This window comes from Polypterus senegalus, chromosome 7 (genome assembly GCF_016835505.1).
Source record: "Polypterus senegalus isolate Bchr_013 chromosome 7, ASM1683550v1, whole genome shotgun sequence".
Taxonomy (NCBI): Eukaryota; Metazoa; Chordata; class Cladistia; order Polypteriformes; family Polypteridae; genus Polypterus; species Polypterus senegalus.
In genome coordinates, this window is record NC_053160.1 from 31055013 (window position 1) to 31076856 (window position 21844).

The 21844-nt window shown below is 39.0% G+C and overlaps 1 pseudogene; it reads left to right on the forward strand.

Annotated features, from left to right (window-relative positions):
• Positions 1–10805: 10805 nt before the first annotated feature.
• LOC120532438 lies at positions 10806–17940 on the forward strand (annotated as a pseudogene).
• Positions 17941–21844: the final 3904 nt, after the last annotated feature.

Sequence of the window (21844 nt, forward strand, 5' to 3'; positions counted from 1 at the left end):
AATCACCTTTCATGGTGTACTGAAGTTGATGTATCATTAAGAGCCCTGTTTTCCCAACAGAGTCACCCTTGGAAAATTAGTGATGAGACAAAAAGCTGTGCAAAACTAACTCCCATGATAGTCACTTTAAAAGCTTTTCCCAGAACAGGGATACCGCAGCCAGATCTTGTGATGCCATAAAAGGCTAAAAGATCCACAAGCCCGAATAAGCCACACAGTGCTGCAGGTCTGACACCCACTTTGTATTATGTAATGTCCTCATGCCCTGTGGTACACCCTGTGACTCGTGGGATCCCATCACCCCCCCTCTCTTAGAGGTTGCTGGATATCATGGCTGGCCAGGTTGTGGGGTCCAGCCACTGTGGGGCATCTTTTGGTGAAGAAAGATTCACTGATCTTGACTTTGCTGATGATGCTGTGATCTTCGCGGAGTCAATGGAGGCTCTGATCAGGGCGCTCGAGAGACTGAGCGAGGAGTCTGTGTCTGGGCTTGCGAGTGTCCTGGATAAAGACCAAGATCCAGGCCTTCAGTGATCTCTTGAGGAACAACCATCAACAGTGTGTCTGTCTGAAGAGAGAATTTCAAACTTGTTGAGAGGTTTGCTTACTGCGGCAGTGACATTCATGTCTGTGGTGACTCTCCCTATGAAGTCAGCAGATGAATTGTGAGGGCATGGAGGTCATCAGGTTGCTGGAAAGGGGTGTGTGGTGCTCCTGATATTTGTGCAAAAGGACGAAGGTCCAAGTCTTTAGAGTCCTGGGGCCTCATGTATAACGCCGTGCGTAGATCTCGCACTATAACATGGCGTGAGCACATGAAATGTGTTTACGCACAGAAAAATCCAGATGCAGGAATCTGTGCGTACTCCAACTTCCACGTTCTTCCGCTACATAAATCCCGATCAGCGTGAAAACTAACGCTCGTGCACGCGCATTATGTAACGCCCCAAATCCTCCCAGAATTACGCCTATTTGAATATGCAAATCAATATAAATCGCCCTTAAGCGCAGCCTTCTGTGAAAAGACAATGGGAAAAGCACGGGGAAAATATAAGACTTTCAGCGAATACCAAGTGGAGGCAAAGGAAAAACATACTATTTGTTCAAATAAACCGTGGTATAATCAACAAAAGGAAGTTGATCTAGTGACATAGCATGTTGGAGAAACTTGAAAGCTCACATTCACAAATCGCACAGTGCCGGAAATAAAAAAGAAGTCACATATCAAAGTCGCCGTGAAAAGAAGAGTTGTAAGCCCACTGTCTGAGTGTCATATGAAAGCTTATTAGGGTACAGAGAAAAAAGCCACACGGTGGGGAAAAAGCACGAAATGTCAACTTCAGTCTCGACATTTCCACTTTAATCACGTAGTTTATTTTGTCATTAAAGTAGAACATCATAAACTTCATCTTAAAATCGTTTTAATTAACCAGTTTCTCAAATCACATCGTAATTAAAGTAGCACGTTAAATGCTTTGTTTTGTATTTGATCTTCTATGTGCTCTATGTGTGTGAATCACTACTTGTTTCTTAAACCGGCCTTTTCTTCCTCCGACAGGACACAGAGTCCATTACATTCGTGATATTACAGCTCTCTGAATAACTAAAATACTGAGATGTATACGTGATGTCATTTTATGATGATAGGAGTTAAAGCACATTATTAAACCTGTGTTTCACTTCAATGAAATAATTTATTGCAGCAGTACAATCAGGGGCGGCTCTAGGCTTGTGGTGGCACTGGGCAGAGGAAGAATCGGTGGCTCCTTTGTCCGCCCGTCAGTAAGGTAGCTTATGCACGGTGGATGGCCACGTCCGTTGCAGACACTGCATAGCCGCCTCGTGCTCATGACACAAGCATTTAACTTTTGTCGAAATTTGTCGCTGTGTTTTTAGCTGTGTTGTTATTTTCTCTGTCTGTATTATATTCAATATATATTGGCGTAGCCGTCACTGCAGTCAGTGCTTTTCTTTCCCCAAGTAACCGATCACCACACAATCGGCTCTGTAATAGACGTTAAGCCATCTGTAAGCTTAGCGCCGATTCTTCAAAACGTTTAAAGAACATTGAAATATCTTCGTAGTACATGTTTAATTATTCTATCCTTCACGACACTCCCAGTGAAGAATATAGATTATTTAAATTAAGTTAAAGTTTTATCTGTATAATTTAATAAACATATTTTGCTGAATTTCACCTTATAAATGATATCGTTTCTGTTTCTGAACCGCGAGGTCCGTACAGGAAAGGCTTTAAAACGTTTTGCAGTGGCTGAGACAGCATGTCCTTGAAGCTGTATACCGATAATTCCCTTTCCGATTAGCTGCTGCTGTGATTCACACTCAGATACAGTGATATAAATACTCTGAGTGGTGCAGTGAGAGAAATATTGAAAAAGATGATCTGCTGTGGCAACTCCTAACAAGAGGAGCTGAAAGAAGAAGAAGAAGAAGAAGAAGAAGTGAGAGTAACAACGCTAAAGCAGTTATGGTATTTGGAATACTATGGCTATTCCTTGGACCATTATATTGTTACAAGTTAATTAGAATCAGATGCATTACACTAATAAACAATATGCGGTTAGTTTCGGTGTATTTATAAAGCCGCGTCAGGAAAATAAGGTGTAACCACACAGGAACAGTAGCACTGCTTTGACGCTGGGTGCCACCAGTCTGCAAAACCGAGCGGAGAACTTGCGTACGACAAGGTATGAGGTACCGTGGAAAAGTGCGTGGATTTACGCCAAGTGTAGGTTTTATACATCGCAATTTGAACGTGGAAAAGTTCTTACGCAACGTTTCTGTGCGTACGCACCGTTTATACATGAGGCCCCTGGTGCTTCCTGTTTTGCTATATAGTTGCGAGACATGGACGCTATCTCGTGACCTGAGACGAACACTGGACTCCTTCAGTTCTGCGTCTCTTCAGAGAATCCTTGGGTACCATTGGTTTAACTTTGTATTGAGTGAGAGGTTGCTCATTGAGTCCCAAATGAGGCACATTACCTGCATTGTGAAGGAGCGTCAGTTATGGCACTACGGCCATGTGGCACGATTTCCCGAGGGTGATCCGGCTCACTGGGTCCTGAGCAGCTGGACCAGGCAAAGGAGATGCCTATGTAACACCTGGCTGAGGCAGATAGATGGTCATTTCCGGAGGGTGGGACTGGACTGTGTGTCTGCCTTGGGGGTTGTCAACTGGGATCCCAAACTATTTCGCCATGCGGGTGCGGCAACGTGCTGTATCAGTGCATGCTCATCAACTTGACCTGACTCATGTCCAGAGGTTCTGGAGTGTAGACCTTCCCTCTATTAACAAGGACAGAGCCAGAGTGTATGGGTGAAGTTGGGAACCACAGAATAGCGACTGATCATTATGAAGATCTAGTGTTGCCCTACATGGGAACCACTGGGACATAAAACCCCAGTTGGAGCCATTACAGGCGGAATTTGCACTAATGGAGGAGAGGATCCTGTTGAAGAGATGCTAAATCTTTCAGGGGGTAATTGTGAGCTCAGGCGTCTTCAAAATGAAAAGCAAGGAAGTTAAAATGAAGGGAAAAGAAGTCAATTAATGGCAGATATTGATTTCTGATTGGTGGAGTGGTGGCTCTGAGGCTACGGATCTGCACTGGCAATCAGAAGGTTGTCGGTTCGAATCCTGCAAATGCCAATAGGGACTCTGCTCTGTTGGGCCCTTGAGCAAGGCCCTTAACCTGCAATTGCTGAGCGCTTTGAGTAGTGAGAAAAGCGCTATAAAAATGCAAAGAATTATTACTATTTGAGAAAGTGACAAGAAGGAAAACCTGCAGCCACTGTGGCCTTCTAGGGAGACAGTTTGACATTTCTACTCTTGCCAGTGCTTCCATTTCACAAAGGCTAACTTAATAGTTTCCAGTTCCATTCATCCATTTTATAAACCCACTTATACGCTGTTATTTTGTTCAGTTAGTAAGAGAATTTGATAATGAAAATGATTGCAATTTCTTAGAATCTGGGGAGAGATAAAACATCACAGTGCTGAACCTGTTTTATATAACTACAGTAGGTACTGGCCAGTTCTTAATAGTTGGGACTTTGCCACTGCCCGTTTATAATCCCTGCTGGGAAATTCGATAACCTAAAAATAGAAGTGAGGGCTGGTGAAATTACGCACGTCCTTAACTTGGCATACAAATGATTTCTTCTCAGCGCAGAAAGAACGTCTCACACAAGACCTAAGTGTGTCTTGATGTTGGGTGAATAAACAAGTTCATCATTGATACAACCTCATTCAAAAATTCCTAAAGTGTCTCAAAATAAAAAGCAGCATAAATAGGCACTGGATTTTATCATTTTAGAGAGCGTTATCTAAAAGATTGTAATATGAAATGGTTTTGTGTTAACCAAGAAAACCTGTAAATTGCCTAAAGGAAGTCACACTTTATCAGAAATGAAATAATTGCTTGATGAATTAAACTTGTCTTTTACAATGGTGTGGTAAGATGTTCCATAAATCCAGAGCAAATTGAATCCCTCTTAACTGTTTGAATCTTTATTTTATATTTTGTGAATACCTTGGTGCATCACTGGAGAGCTAAGAACGATTTAGTGGCTCCTGAATCTGGATACGTACTTTAATTTAACTAAATATTGGGAGGGTATGCTAACCAGGATTTCAATGTTCAAGATAACTACTCAGCTGTAAAACATCATCATAGGGTGAGCATATGTGATGCCCGGTTTGTCCACAGCTGGCATACTCCTCTTGAACCCGGGTGGCCGATAGTCATGAACTGAGAATGGACTTTTGCAATGAGGACACGTAGCAAGAAAACAGTGCTCAGTGCCTTTTTATTCAAACAATGAAAAGCATCCAAGAATAAATATTCTCCAATAAATAACCTGATAAAAATAATGCAGTGAAGAATGTAAAATCATCCACTAAATAATCCTTTCTAAAATAGTTAAAACCAGGAATAAAAGCACATGTAAGATGATCCCAGTGCTCAATCCATTGTCTCCACCTGCTCATCCACTCAGGTCCCCTCAGTAAGGCTGAGACTCTCAGCTATTGCAGTGCACTGCCACAACTGCCTCTTGTGCTGACCACCATCCACCGGCGTCCATCTGCCTTATGCCTTCATCGACATTCCCAGGATCCCTTGGAGCTTACACTCTCCACTTCCCTGACTGCAGTGCCTACTCACCACAGCGCTGCTTCCTCCGCCCGTCCAATCCTGCTCTCTTTTCACCAGTTTCTCTCCCTCCATTCCTCTCTCTCATGATCTCTCAGTCAGTCACTGCAGGTGCGCCAAATGACTCACCAAGGAAGTACCCGACTTAACTGATTGGCAGTTACCCATTTCCTCTTTACCCACTCCGGGACCACACAGCTATGCAGCTGCACACACCTGCAACCAATGAGCCTGAGCCACACAAACTCGGTCAAACCAATGAACCTAACTTTCCGTCTAGCAGAGAGAGTCCAACTAAAACATAACGGTTGGTTTGGTCACAGTTTACAGTCGATTACCATCGTCAACTCCTCCTTTTGACAAAAGTCGACATCCGCCCTGAAAGATTTCCGATTTTGCACCACCACAGACCCCTTGCACGCTTTATCAGTTTCTCTGCAGTTTAGGGCACATGTTCTTAAATGTCCTGCCCTTCCACTGTAAAACTATAAGCCGCTTTTGCATTGTGTTCCCCTGCTTTCTTACGCTTATCACGGACTTGCCCAGTGAATGGGGTGTTTCATGTTATTTACCTTCTCTTTTGGATTTTAAAACAAATACAAAGACTCTTTTTCTTTCTGATATTCTAATACATAATTCTAAATCCAGATGAGTAACTTACTCTACAACGTCCCCCACAAATGGCCGGTCATATCATCTGCAGCTCTTTTGAGAGATGCTGAAATGAAACCGTTGTCATTCCAGCTAAAAGAGTTCTGAAATGTATTATATGTCCCTCTCGTTAATGTATTTCCATTTTAAATTCAGCCTTGTGTTGCAACAGTTTTCCTTTTGGGAGCAACAAACATTGAATATCTTTTTAAAGGTGATTAATCTCATAAACAGAGTTTTTCCCATTCTAAAGAGTTTCTCAATAAGAAGCAAAATATCCACACACTTGTTGTTGTTTTTCTGCTGCAAATAAATGTTTCTGGAACTCAAATATAAGTTTGCATTGAAAAGAAATTCCCTTCAACTACTTGCTTTCTCTAAGCAATATTTGGTGCTAGGATTTGAGACTCTGTAATAAAATGGCAGCATCACTGGTAATCTTTTATGCTGTTGTAGAGCACTAAATTCAACCCCTGCCTGCCAAGCTGTGGCCCTGTAGGGATAACTTTAGTGGGGGTGTTCTGACACACCATTTGGACAGTCTGAGATAGTTTGAAAACAATCCATATGCTGTGTCACACGCATGTGCATGGGAGACACCTTGAGGACTTATCTAATGGTACTTCCACCCCACGTTGAGGGCTGGTGCTGCTGTCTGATGCTTCCCCTGTTCTTTTCCTTGCAGATCAGATGACTGGCAGCAACAGTGTTGTCACTTCTGGTATGCCCTGCCCGGCAACTTGAGTCAGTCTAACTGATGACTGGCATCTTGAAAGACGTCTCACTTATTTCTTGTGATTTTTTCTTTTCGTTTGCTAAAATATACAGGAATCGCCTGGAGGGTGTCCAGCTCTTTATCTCTGTCCTTTGTCTCATCATACAGCTGAGAGCCAAAATCATTTTATTTTGATGCCAATGACACTTCACCCTTGATGGTGTTTCCATTTGATATACCATGCACCTTATTGATTTATTAAGAATCCAAAAACTGTTGCAATCTGAAAACGCACGGTCTGATGATGGAATTATCACACTATACTGCTAATGTACACAAATAATTACTGATCTCTTTTATTATCCACCCATCCATTATCCAACCTGCTATATCCTAATTACAGGGTCACAGGAGCCATTCCCAGACAACACAGAGCGCAAGGCAGGAAACAAACCCCAGGCAGGGTGTCAGCCCACCACAGGGCACACACACACACACACACACACACACACACCAGGGACAATTTAGAATCGCCAATGCATGTCTTTGGACTGTGGGAGGAAACCCACGCAGACACGGGGAGAACATGCAGACTCCACGCAGGGAGGACCCGGGAAGCAAACCCAGGTCTCCTAACTGCAAGGCAGCAGCGCTACCCACTGCGCCACCGTGCCTCCCTCTCTTTTATGATACTAAGTCAAATCAAGTCAAGTTCTATGGTCCACAGGTTGAGCGTTTCAAATGATTAATTGTTCCTTCAATTCTCAAATATTTAACTTTTGGGTATGTTTTAAAAATTTTTCATTCAGAACTGTTTATCATTCATCATTTTGTCACAAGTCAAACTAAGAAACGAGATAGAGGATTGAACAACTGAAATGAAAAATGTACAAATTGCCATAAAAAAACTTATTAAGTGTTTGATTTTTAATATTTACTTACAGTGAGTACACCAAGATAATACTTTACAATGTAAAAAGCTTGCTGTATGAATTTTGATGAATTGACAGAAGGGATGCAAAGCTTATATGATCCTACATTGTTAACTAAACCAATATGTTGTACAAATAAAAATGAAGTTGCTTTAGTCTGGAAAGACTAGTTCTGTGGCTTTTCTGTGGCTTTTGATGCAGAGCCGGCAAGCTTCAAATATTAAGTTAATGCTGGAATTTTGGTTTGAAACAAATTGAGAACCCTTAATGCCATTCATTGATGCTCAGACATGCTATTGATCTGGCAAATATTTTTTGACATGATAATTATGAATATTATGCCTATCAGGTACCATCTGTAATCACTGAACTGTGAAATCAAGGATATGATGCTAATGGGTGGTGGGATGGGACCAAATTCCAGTAAATATTGGCGGAAAGGGAGAGCAAGCGTCCATTAAACGTAGTACTACTCAATTATTCTGTGAGGCCAAATCCTGACTGTAAAATGTCCATTAGTGCTGAATGGATTGAGACGTATCATCTAATTACCATGGCAGGCTGCGTGGAGGCTCAAGTCAGACAAGAGCCATAGTGGGTCTCCAGTATTCAATTTTGGATTTATGCGTAGGCTTTTATGAATCACTTTTGACATTATGTTCAGGACTGCCAGATAATGTTTGTAAATTTGCTTGTGTTAGAAGACCATTATCGTTTAGTCAGCTTCACTTGTGTATCCTCTTGCTGTTTTGTTCTGCCTTTTTTTTTCTATCTCTTTCTTTCTTACTGATATTTTGGTGTGCTGGTCTTTTTTTTTTTTTTTTTTTTGCTCAAGCAAGCTAAAGTATATCCTGAAACCTGAGCTTACCTCATGGCATACTGTGGATGTTACAAGTGACTATAATAAGCGGCACCATTAAGTCTGACTGCTTGGCATTACTGCAGCCTGTGAAGAGTTAAAAAGGCTGTGGGGGACGCGGGTGGCCATTTAGAACACGATCTACATCTTGGATTTTCTGTATTTTATCTTATACTTACCAATTCTCTGTCTCAGCACATATTTGCCAAGTGTTGGATGGTTCTTTTTTAGTATGGATCAGTGTCTTTGAGTTTTATCTCAACTTATTCATCTATGATATGGATATCCTTCCCATATATGCATGCATTTGTTTCTTTTATAAAAATTTAAACAAGAACAGGCCATTCAGCCCAACAGAGCTTGCCAGTCCTTTCAACCTAAATCCCCCAAAATAACATCAAGTCGAGTTTTGAAGGTCCCTAACATCCTACTCTCTGCCACAATACTTGGTAACTTATTCCATGTGTCTGTGGTTTTGTGTGTGAAGAAATACTTCCTAATGTTTGTGCGAAATTTACCTTTAACAAGTTTCTAACTGTGTCCCCGTGTTCTTCTTGAGCTCTTGTCTGAGGGACACCACTCTTAGTGTCACCCAGCTTCTTCACACCTTAACCCTCTGCTTCAAGAGTTTGAGCCAATTCTGCACCCATCTACACACTACGCCCTGAACTGCCACATCTTTTAGATAGATAGATAGATAGACAGGCACTATATGATAGATAGATAGATAGATAGATAGATAGACAGGCACTATATGATAGATAGACAGATAGATAGACAGGCACTATATGATAGATAGATAGATAGATAGATAGATAGATAGATAGATAGACAGGCACTATACGATAGATAGATAGATACATAGATAGGTATGAAAGGCACTATATGATAGATAGATAGGTAGATAGATAGATATGAAAGGCACTATATGATAAATAGATAGATAGACAGGCACTATATGATAGATAGATAGATAGATAGATAGATAGATAGATAGATACTTTATTAATCCCAAGAGGAAATTCACATAATCCAGCAGCAGTATACTGATACAAAAAACAATATTAAATTAAAGAGTAATAAAAATGCATGTAGTTTGATAAACAACCTCTCACGTAGTACGTGATAAAATGCTTTCTGAAAGCCAAGATAAATGATATCATATGCAACGTTCTGATCGTATTCTTTTGCTGATTCCTCATAGACATCCAGCATGTTAGTAAGATGCGACTAAAACAAGTAGCAACTGTCAACATCCCAAAGACTTTCAAAGGAAGGTAATTACCAAATCACAATCTGCCTGGTGTGAGCAACAATATGTGGGTGCAGGAATTTGATCTGCTGTGAGCTGTACATGCTAGGATTCATAAATTTGTAGGGTCAATATTGTCACATGGCAAGACGTCGCCATTATCTCCACGTGAGATAAAGCAGAGTTGGACGGATAAGCAGCAAGTGAGTCCCAGTTCACATCCGAAGACATGCAGTGCAGATCTAAGGTCACGACAAGCACAAGTCTCAAGGCCCAGTCACCAAATTTAATGCAATTTTTAAATCACGAATGGCTTTTAAACATGTATTACATTTCCGAACGATCAATTTCATGTTATTACATAGACAAACAAAAGAAAAAACAAGTATAAATGTAATGTAAAACATTTTTCAAAATGCCACTGAACATAACAATGAAAAAGCAGTGCAAACAAATTAGTAGGAAGTATTATCTCACAAGCACATGATGCATTGCTCTTACAAAAGATCAAATTGGATATTCATGTGGGCCGTCTGGAACAGCAAAGCAGCATCATTAGAGCAGCATAGAATCCATTGTTTGACTGAGAAAATGGCGAAATTCAAGAATTACAAGAGGTAGACTAATTGTTTTATGTGTTCTAATAATAAATAAGAGCCTTTATCCCACTTAGTTCAGGTGCAGAGCTCACAGCTCTGTGTTTTCTAGATGAAACATTCTGTGTTCTTTTCGAGAAGTTGACAGCATTCAGGACTGATAAACTAGTGTGTGATGTAACCTAGCCTTGGTCCTTGCTTTCTGACACGAAAAGAATTGTGCACAGGTAGAGAGGGAGAGACGCCAATACAGGATGTTCATTTATCCTTTATCTTTTCAGTTTTGTGTTTCTTTTTTTATGGAGTTTCCACAGTGTTGTGATATTGAAGGTGGACATCATGCACATCTTTTCGTCTTTTTTTAAATTAAACAATGTTCCATAGAAACGGCACTTGTTAAGGTGGCTAATGACCTTCTGATGGCTGCTGACGCGGGGGAGTGTCCCGTGCTTGTACTTTTGGATCTTAGTGCAGTTTTTGATACTGTACACTGTAAAAAATTGCCAGGATTTCACAGGTGTTAACTGTAAGTTTTCACAATAAAATACTGTATTCAGAATTTTTGTTGTAATCACAGTAAGATACGCTGTCGTCTGTCAAAAGACAGCAAATTACTGTAAAATTGTATTTGGAGAAGACCCCGTTGCACTGTGGGATATTACATGCTCAGAGAGTGGAAGAAAGTAATAAAATGGCGTTGTAGTGTGCTTGTTACTTATACAAACGGTAATTAACTTAACATTCATTGCCTTTCTCCATTATCATTATAATAATTTCTGTTTTGTATTGTTAGAGAGGAAGTTATGCAGTCATTTTAAGACTTTACCACGGAGTGTATTAGAAAACTTACATACTGCGCGCTTTCAGTTTGTACTTTCTCACATTGTTTGAGTACGTGCAGTTTCGTTTAATTTCAGTTTGTGCATTTCTCAATCTACTTTAAATCATGCCTTTCAATATATATTAATGTTTACAGCTGTAATTAGTGATTTCTTTCATAAAATTTAAGTTCTAGCATTTTCAAACCGTTTCATTTTGTGCATTTTTTTAACTCGTGTCTTATCTTATAGCTTCAGGAATGCGTTTTCATATTGTTTCAATGTCAGCTTTTTCATGTAGTTTTAGTTCATGTATTTTTAAACAGTTTTAATTTGTGCATTTTGATTAAGTTTATGTGCTTTTGTTTTCAACTGTGATTAAAGATGTTAGCTCAGGAATAGCATAAATATATATATATAAATATAAATAAATTAATTTATGGTAAACTCCACAGGCAAAAGTAATACATGGAAGCAAATGTATTGATTTAAGCACGGTTGATAGAAATTTGACTTCAAATGGTATTTTAATGGATTCTTACTGGTTTAACTTTTTTTTGTAGATACATAGTGTAGTTTTTTTTGTGTGTGTGTTAACATTTCCCTTTGGGATCCAAACCATATTGCATTTTCCACATTTTTTAGTTATTGTTAGCTGGTCTGTGTTAGAAAAGGCAGTCTTAGCAAGGTATTTTTGACTCTATTAGCCATTAAATAAATTTGCCTATCAATTCACAATGTTCCATTGTAAATTTAGTAAGTGCCAGTATATCTGTAGTAATGTTACTCAGTTTATTCAACACACAAAGCTGCACAGTAACACTCCCAATTATCATTATCAGTGTGGTGTGCCTACGTGTTCTCGGATGTACCGCAAAGCCAGTGTTCTGAAAACACACATATATAGAGACCATAAGGAAGCAGTTCCTACTCTGCGGCACTACAGGCAGTTCATTACACCTCTAAACTGTGTGGTTCAGTCATGTGAAGTTAAGTGTGACGCTTTGACCTCTTTCATAAAGCATTTAAAATCACACATAAAACAAGGACTGAAAATCAAATGCCCATTCAGAGGTTGTGAGAGCATTTTTACAGTTAAGTCAAGTTTAGCCTCGCATATTTCAAGGAAACATAGAGGCTCAGAGGACCTAGATGATTCAATTCTAGATACATCTGTTCCCATGGATCCCTTTGGTGTTCCTAGTCAGACAGATTCAAATATTTTTGATGAGGATGATTGTGAACCAGAAAGGCCACTGGCTGTGGATGAAACTTTGTTTTTACAAAACATTACACTTCTTTATCTGAAATTACAAGCTAAGGTATTGTTACCAGCAAGTACCATACAGACAATCATTGAGGACTTTCAAAATGCCCATGACATTGGACTTTCACATTTACTTAAGATTCTGATTGAGAAATTGAAGGCACTTGGAATTCCAGAGGCCACTATAAGTGACATAATTGATGAAATGAACAGGGGATCTCCTTAAGATGTATAACAAGGAACTTCTAAGTACAGAACAAAAGAGAAAGACTGTATTTAAAAAGAATTTTAACTATGTTGAGCCCGTACCCTTGTTTCTCGGCACTGATGAAAATGGCAAAGAATGCTTTGCCCAGTATGTACCAATACAAGAGACTTTACTTGCATTGTTCAAAAGCGAGTCTGTAAGAGAACAGTATGCCTTAGCACATTCTCAAGCATCCACTGAAAATGTCTATAAGGATGTTGGAGATGGAGAGGGAGTTCGAAGTAATCCACTATTGAAAATAGAACCTTCTTCTATTGGTTTGATTTTATATCAGGATGCCTTTGAGGTTGTAAACCCACTTGGTTCAGGGAGAAAAAAACATAAAGTTTTAGCTGTATACTTAACCCTGGCTGAAATTTTGCCACATAATAGATCCACTACAGCTCACATGCAACTTGTTCTCTTATGTAGGGAGCAGAACTTAAAATACTTTGGAGTGACCAAAATTTTTGAATCTTTGATCAAGGACCTCAAATTTCTAGAAGAGAGAGGGATTTTGATAAGTGATGGCAGATTTGTAAAAGGCACTCTGATTGCCATTTCAGGAGACAACTTGGGATCCCATTGTATTGGAGGTTTTCTGGAAAACTTCAGTCGGGCTGATCGTTTTTGCCGCTACTGTGAAATAGATAAAGCAAAATTTATTAAAGAACCATACTTGTGTGGTGCTGTGAGGACAATACAGTCATATAAATGTCATGTTCAGGGTTTAGACCCTGCTGTATCAGGTATCAAGTGTGACTCTCCTTTTAACCAACTTTCTTATTTCCATGTTTGCCAGCCTGGGCTCCCACCGTGTCTAGCCCATGACTTGTTTGAAGGTATTGTGTCGTATGACCTCGCTTTGTTTGTTGGTCATTTAATACATGAGAAGCACTTCACTTACTTGCAATTAAACAGATGTAAGAACCAATTCAAATATCAGGAAATGATGGCAATGACAAACCTGCAGATGTTTCCCTGGTAGTGAACGACTAAATGGACATGCAGTTCAAAATTGGTGTTTTCTTAGATTGTTACCTCTCTTGATAGGTGACAGAATTCAAGATCCCTGTGAAAACGAGGTATGGCAACTCCTTTTACAACTAAGAGAGGTAGTGGAGCTTGTCTGTGCACCAGCTATTGCAGCAGGCCAAGTAGCATATCTCAAAGTCATAATTGAAGAATATCTACACAGTAGGAAAAAGCTTTTCCCTAATCACCCTTTAAGGCCTAAGCATCATTATATGTGCCATTATCCTGAACTTATACTCCACTTTGGTCCACTTATTCGCCTTTGGACATTAAGGTTTGAAAGTAAGCACTCATTTTTCAAAACATGTGCCAGAAAGCTACACAACTTTAAAAATCTGTGCAAAACACTGGCAGAAAGACATCAGCTTCTTCAGGCTTACTTGAGTGCAGGCAGCCTGTTCCCTCAGTTGTACAGGTACACAGGGGTACACAGTTTTTGTGAATGATTATAATGACAAAATCAGAGAATCTGTTGCCAGTTATAATTTTGAGTCACAGTCTACAGTGGCAGGCAATGAAGTGACTGTGAAAGGCACAGCATACAGGAAAGGAATGTTTGTTTTGCTTGGAAGTAGAGATGAAGAACTTTATGTTGGGAAGATTATTCTGGTCCTTACTGTCCACGATTCTGCATACTTTGTTACAGAGAAGCATACCTTTGTGAAGTTGAGAGATATAGGTGTCTATTGTAAATTAGGAGTAGTCCAAAAGGATTATGTTTGTATAAAGCAAGATGATTTGCTTGACTACTACCCACTTCCGGCTTATAATGTGTGTGACCTACTGCTAATTGTTCTTCATCATTCTTTTTTAGAAATTGTGTAAGTAGAAAGGATAGATAAATAATGGAGTAGGAAGAGTCTGTGAGGTTCTTTTAAAGAACACATATATGTATATAGGACTTTGTATATATATGTCTTTTAAATAACATCTTTGTATTGTGGTGAAAGTATTATAGAAGGATATGATTCAGAAATTGCCTTTGAAGATTCCAGCACATTTACCTATAAATGAAGAGTTAAATTTTCTAATTCAATTGAAATCAAACTGAGATAGGGATAGTCTGTAGTTTGTGAATGCTTTCACTTCTTGGAGTACTCACTAGTGCCTGAATAAAACATAAAATCATACAGAGATACAATTGTAGCAAATAACGCATTACTGATAATAAACAAATAATCAAGGGTTTTATGAATTAATTGGTTGATATTTGACTGTCTGCTCCCAACTCTCTTTTAGAAAATGAGTCAAGACATAAGGGAAGTGGTGCTATCTATTTTGCCAAGCCTCTCAAATGAATCCTTAACATCTCTTCTTGAACGGTTAGAAGAGCTTGGTGTGGAAAGCAGAGAAGACCTTGCTTTTGTACAAGAGAAGGATCTGGAGAAACACATTAGGCCAATCCAGTGTCGCAAACTGTTAAACAGCATTAAAAATGAAGGTAAATATATATTTTGATAACTGCCATTGGTAAGCTGAACAATTAACACTGAAGTTCAAAGATTATTGAAGGGCGAACTCATTGACCTGAAAAATCATGTCTTTCTCTTACTAGTGTCCTTCATTCTGTTTCTTTTCAGTGGCTACCAATATAATATATTGAACAGGAAGAATGTAATTTATCATAAATTAATTTAGTGTGCTGCTTTTTTGTTTTTTTTCCATTGATCTTTTTTGCTATCATCTCTAGGACTTGTAACAGTTCAAAGTGAACTGGATGCTGCTGCCTCTTCATCCCTCTCATCAAGCCCCATGAGCACTCCACTCATCCTATCTTCTAACTCCTCAAGCAGTTCAAACTCCTCTGTTTCTTCGTCCCCACATCCTGGCAGGCCATGGTATGCAGAGTTCAAAGTCAATTGGAATAGGATGCCAGCAGCAATTCAAAAAGCAGTGGCAAATCAAACAAGACCATCACCAGGAGACAGAAAAGATATGGTGAAAGCAGTGGTAGATCAGATGCTTGAACATGATCTTAACCCAACTAGAGCAATGTGTCACAGCGTAGTCCGAGGAATTGTAAGGGAACACCCAAAAAGTTTTGCGGATGTTGGAAAAAAAGGAGACATGGTTGGAGAGGGCTGCCACTCTCTTCTTCAGCAAATTAAAACAAGAGTGGAATATAAAAACAGAACAAATACTCTTGCAAGGCGACGAGAGAGAGAAGGTCCCACACTAATGCAGCAGGGGAGGCAAGAGGCCCTGTAGATCAGTATGGATGTGTGAGGTGGTGTCCTGTAGAACTGCCAGCTGGAGAAACGGAGGCATCATTAGATGACATGAAAATGCAGCTACTTAAAATATTCTCCGAGTTAGGGATGAGTGGAGCAGAGAAAGCTGAACCTCTTATGGAGAAGACCTATATCCACCAGCGCCGATACCTTAATGGAGTGCCTGCACCACACATTGCACAAGTTCAGAAGGAATGGCCTTTCCTTTTCTCTCAAAGATGTCTTTACTCCCACTTTAGGCTTCTAACAGACATATCTATCCTCAGCAAGCTGCAAGAGGCACTGGACAATAAAGGCAGTACAATTATAAAGTTCTGCCAGGAACTAAGCCATCATTCAGGAATTCAGGATGTGCTGTCTAAGTTTGAACCAGAGGTTTCAGTTAAGGCTGCATGTGTCCTTCTCCTCCTGATGGCATACTTTAAGGAGCCCAAGGATGCAATCCTACTTCAAGCAGATGTAAGTAATTGTTTTACAGATAGAAAACTGAGTTTTGCTTACAATAGACCAGGAACCCAACTGGCATTGAAAATGCTTTAGAGTTGAATTTATTTTTTATATTTTTCTAAAAATTAATGCCTTGAAATTTTAGAAAATTAATATGGTATCTTGAGGAGTGCTGGATGTGCTTGATTTTTTATATAGCAGTAAATGTTCAGTATTCTATATGAAGAACTAGTTTGATAGAAACAATAAGATGAATATGATGGCTCAACTCAACCTGACTAAGAGTAAAAAAGGTAGGTGCCAATGCTGGAACTCGGGTAGACAATACAGTATATTAACCTTCATACTTGTATTCATACACTCTTAATCTCCCATGTAGACACACAGTTCTCTGACTACTGAATTTTAGTAAAATACACACCTTGCTAAATCTACTGTAGAATTGTGAATCACTGGGGTCAAGGGATTTTCTTCTGCCATCATTTTACTCTTCAGTAAGGGATATACAGTACACACTGTACTGTACATATATCCAGCATATTTTAAAGTTATGTATTACTGTATTTTACAGACATGTGCCACAGGTGCTGATGTTCAGAGGACAATGATGCTACCAAGCACACCCCGCTTGATTATACAAGGTAATGTTAACAACACATGTAGCTTATAGTGTCAGCAACTTTAGTAGTATGTAAACCTGTATTACCTTCTCATATATGTTTTGAAGGTCTGTGCAGCTGCTCTTTACTTTGCAAAGACCAGAAGAACAGCGTGCAGACCTTTAATAGTTGTAATCTAAGACCCTGTGTTAGCGACCCATTCCTTTCACACTGTTGTTCATTAAGAATTCCACTTCTTTGCATAAGTACGTGATGAATATCTTTTTTATTTCAGATGACATGATGAAGCCTAAAGCCTGGATGTTGTCAATTGAAGGACAAGTGGTCATGGGACCACATCATGATTTTGTCAATGGTATTGCTACAATCTTTGCAAGTTATTACAACTTTAACTTGCAGTATCCTGAAGATGCCTCATCCACATTGGAGTTTATCCAAAGGTAAACTAACACACTGACATTGTAGATAACACTAGCAAGGGTAATAGTGAGACTAGTAAATCACCACAACATTGTTAAAATGGCAGAGAAATTGTGTTTGGCTTTCCTACTTAGGAGGAGTGTTAGGCATCAGTATTCTGTAGAAAGGAACAGCACTTAATGTCTTTTGAAAAACAGTGTGAAATAGCTCAAATAAAACTAATAGCTTCTATATTTTGTTTACAGGTTTTTTTTGGGTATTAACCCAGAGTCGGGCTCAAAATCAAAAAAGAAACACGGACACATCAACCAACAAGTCTGCACACTTTTGAGGAAACTAATTGATTTTGAATGGATGTCAATGTAGACATTTTCAGAAAGGACTCCTAATAATTCAAATTGATTTAAAGTGTTTTAATCCCCTGTTTTGCCTCAGTTTAATTTCTATCTTGCTGTCTTTAAAAATGTTACACTGCTTTATAATTACATTTTGCTTTTTAACATTATCGTTTAAATGTTAAACACTGGAGTTTATATCTTTAATTTAATTTCTTAAAATATACCTTTTAAAAGGGAAATGCTTTCAGAATTATTGATTGCTTTTCACTTGACCCTTTCAGATGTCTGCATATCTGGAAAAAGTAGCACATATTTACAAATAATACACTGTTGACTACTAGACAGCCAATAATAACTGCGGGCACTGAGGTACAGTATGTGCAAGTTGTTTACTACAGAGGATATTTGATATACAGTACAGTAAAAATGTGTTTTTGTTTCTTGTACATATACTTACTGTATGTGAGGTTTAGATAATTTTGTTTGTGCAATTTAAAAAAAAAAAAAGTTGAACTGCCTGTTAAGACTTTTATTGAATTTAAAAGTGTATACTTGAGGTATTCTGTGCATTTAACGTTTGAAGAAACACTGCTGAATAAATATGCAAAACACATACAGTAATGTGTTTTTGTTTTTATTTTTGTTTAACTTTATTAATTTTCAATAATTTAAAGATTATATGTGTTGTAAAGTGACTGATAAAAGTCTAATCCTGACTACAGGGACACTGATGGAAACATTTTGTACAAACATCATACAGAAAACCACAAATGCAAGGAACAAGTGAACAAGTAGTGAGATGGACAAGGGGACTTTAGAGACCTTCAGAACTTAACTTGATGTAAATTTGGGAAAATTTGGTAAATAGGATGGGTGATCAAGGTTGTTTTAATGTCCTTTACAGTATTTAATGTTGTTATTGCACCTGTAAATTTACAGTAAATTACTGGCTACTGAGTTGCATTACTTTTACAGTTAGCATGTAAAAATACAGTAGATTAATGTAAATTGAAAATGGTTAATTATTGTAATTCAACAGTAACATACTGCTACATCACAGTAATTTTCTTGCCCAGTTTACTGTGAAGTCACAGTGTGGTATGGTAATTTTATTGTAATGTACTGTAATATGATACAGTAAAATACTGTAAAAGTAATGCAACTAGTAGCCAGTAATTTACTGTAAATTTACAGTGAAATTTTTTACAGTGTAGACCAGGGGTGCCCAATGCGTAAATCGCGATCGACCAGTAAGTAGATCGCAAAGGTAGTGCAGGTAGATCGCGTTGCATTAAAAAAAAAAAAAAAATTTAATGTTAGTCACTTGCCACTTGATTGACATACAGGATGGCCAGTCGGAGATCTCTTTTCTTCTAACACTCTGGTCATCCCGCACACACGATCAAACGCGCGAGCTACTGCAAAACTCCAGCTGTGATCTAGATAGCCTCCCAATTTATATCGACTAAAGAAGGGATTTTAAAAAAAAATGTTTAGGGAGGGTATGAGCTGGATGTGGAATTGGAAGAGGATTTCTTTTTCTCACAATGTCACAATCGAAGTGCGTTTCTCTGATCTGCCAATGTATCATTGCTATTCCAAAGAAGGAAAATGTGGAAAGGCACTTTTGAACTGTTCATAAAAACTACGAAACTGATGTCCTTCCAAAAAGCGATCTGAGAAAAAGAAAGAGAAAGGCAAGGGAACTAAAATCGCAGTTAATCGGACAACCGTCATTTTTCACTCGGCTGAATTCAAAAGCAAAGGCAAACACACGAAGCATCGTTCCGGGTGAGTTACTCGATCATTAAGCATAAGAAGTCCTTCCAAGAGCTACCTCCTTGACTGCATTATTCAGCTCTACTTATTTATGCGAGTCAGCCTTTTCCCAAATGAGGATTATTAAATCCAAATACTGCAGTGACCATAAATGTATTGAATTGTCATTACATTGCCATAAAAGTTATTCAGTTCATATGCAAGGTACGACAACATATATATATATATATATATATATATATATATATATATATATACTGTATATATACCTGTGTATATATATATATATATACCTGTATATATATATATATATATATATATATATATATATATATATAGGCTATATGTGGCAGAAAAGTAATGAGACTGGCAACACTGCAAGCGATCTGGCAACGCTGCGCTGTTGTCCTTGATGTAGCACGTGTATCAGTACCCTCCCATAGCTCAGTGCGAGTTTCAACTCCTTCTGTTAACTACGTGATTTTTCTGACTGCTATTAGCGAAGTTCTGTTTTTGGTTGTGCATCACGCAAAATGGAACAGCGGAATTTGGAGCAACGTTGTGCCATTAAATTTTGTGTTAAGCTTGGAGAATCGGCAAGTGTGACGTTTGAAAAGTTAAAACAGGCTTATGGGGAACATTCTTTATCCCGAGCTCAAGTTTTTCAGGGAGGCCTTCAACTTGAAAACCAATGAAAACATCGAACGTGTGAACACTCTTGTGAGATCAGACCGTCGTTTAACATTAAGAATGTTGAGTGAACAATTAAATTTGAACAGATTTACCCTTCATCAAATTTTGACTGAACATTTGCACATGCGAAAGGTCTGTGCCAAAATGGTGCCGAAAAACTGCCCTCTCCATAACAGACTTTTTGACCTCAAAAGGCATTCCTGTGGTTCCCCAGCCCCCTTATTCACCTGACCTCAGTCTGTGTGACTTTTTCCTTTTTCCTAAACTGAAAAATGTCCTCAAAGGACGTCATTTTGGGACTTTAGAAAACATCCAAAAGAGTGTAACGGACATGCTGAGGACCATACCAGTTGAAGACTTCCAGCGCTGCTACCAACAGTGGGAACAACGTCTCCATCGGTGTGTAGCTGCCCAAGGGAACTACTTTGAAGGGGATAACATTGATGTTTGAAAAAAATAAAAACTTTGGTAAATAAAAAATCAGTCTCATTACTTTTCTGCCACACCTTACACATATATATATACGTATATACATATGTATACTCAGTATATATATATATATATATATATATAGATATTGTGGAGGACTGCCGGCTTCCCATGCCGGTCCTCACCCCCAGGGCGCCAGGAGGAGCTCTCCCGACAGCAGGATCGTGCCCCGAGGTCCAGCAGGGCCTTATGGACTTTGTAGTGTTTATACACAGCCCTGCTGGATACCTTGGGGACCACCAGGAGTTGCTGTGGGGGGGCTTATGGGCTCTGTGATGCCCTATAACCCGGGAGTACATCACGGTCACATGACGGGAAGGAACAACGTACTCCCGGGGTGAAGAACAGGACTGTTTGCCCTGACCCGGAAGGAAAAAGGAACTGTGGTCTAATTGGACAGGAACGCCTCCGGGTCAGGGGCTATAAAAGGACGGTGCCTCAGTCCAGACACTGAGCTGTGCTGGGAGGTGGAGGAGAGTATTGAGTTTATTAGTAGTGGTTTATTGTGTGAGTTTAATAGTGATTTAATAGCTTATGAGTAGTTTGGAGGGTGCTTGGTGCACTGTTGGAAAAGTAAATAAAAAGTATTGGTCTTTTACCTGCTGTTTGGAGTCATCCCTGAGGGTTCAAGGGAGCACTAGCGCCCCCTACTGCCACTATATATATATATATATATATATATATATATATATATATATATATATATATATATATATATATATAAAATCATTTTAATGTAGGTAGATCATTTCGACCTGGTCATTTTAAAAGTAGCCGGAAGCCGCAAAACAGTGGACACCCCTGCTGTAGACCATACACTTCTAATTAGCAGGACAGAGCATTGTGTGGGTATCTCTGGACCGCCTTAGAGTGTTTTACTTATGTGGCAGAAAGGAGTTTCTGCCCCAGCATCCTTGTTGTGTGGAGGGCCGCAGGGATCTGTTCTTGGGCCAGTGTTATTTTTCTTGTACAGTCTGATACATTTAAAAAAACAGCCGAAGAGGCGTCTTTTTAGGCTAGCATATCGGTTGCTGTTTTTGGCTGTTCTGTTTTATGTTAATTTGTAGTACTAGGGTGTTGTACCGTGTTAGCAATTATGAACGTAGTGAAAAGTCAAGCAAAATGACACCTTTTATTGGCTAACTAAAAAGATTACAATATGCAAACTTTTGAGGCAACTCGGGCCCCTTCTTGGTTACATCTTGCCTAAAGAATGGACCTGAGTTGCCTCAAAAGTTTGCATATTGTAATCTTTTTAGTTAGCCAATAAAAGGTGTC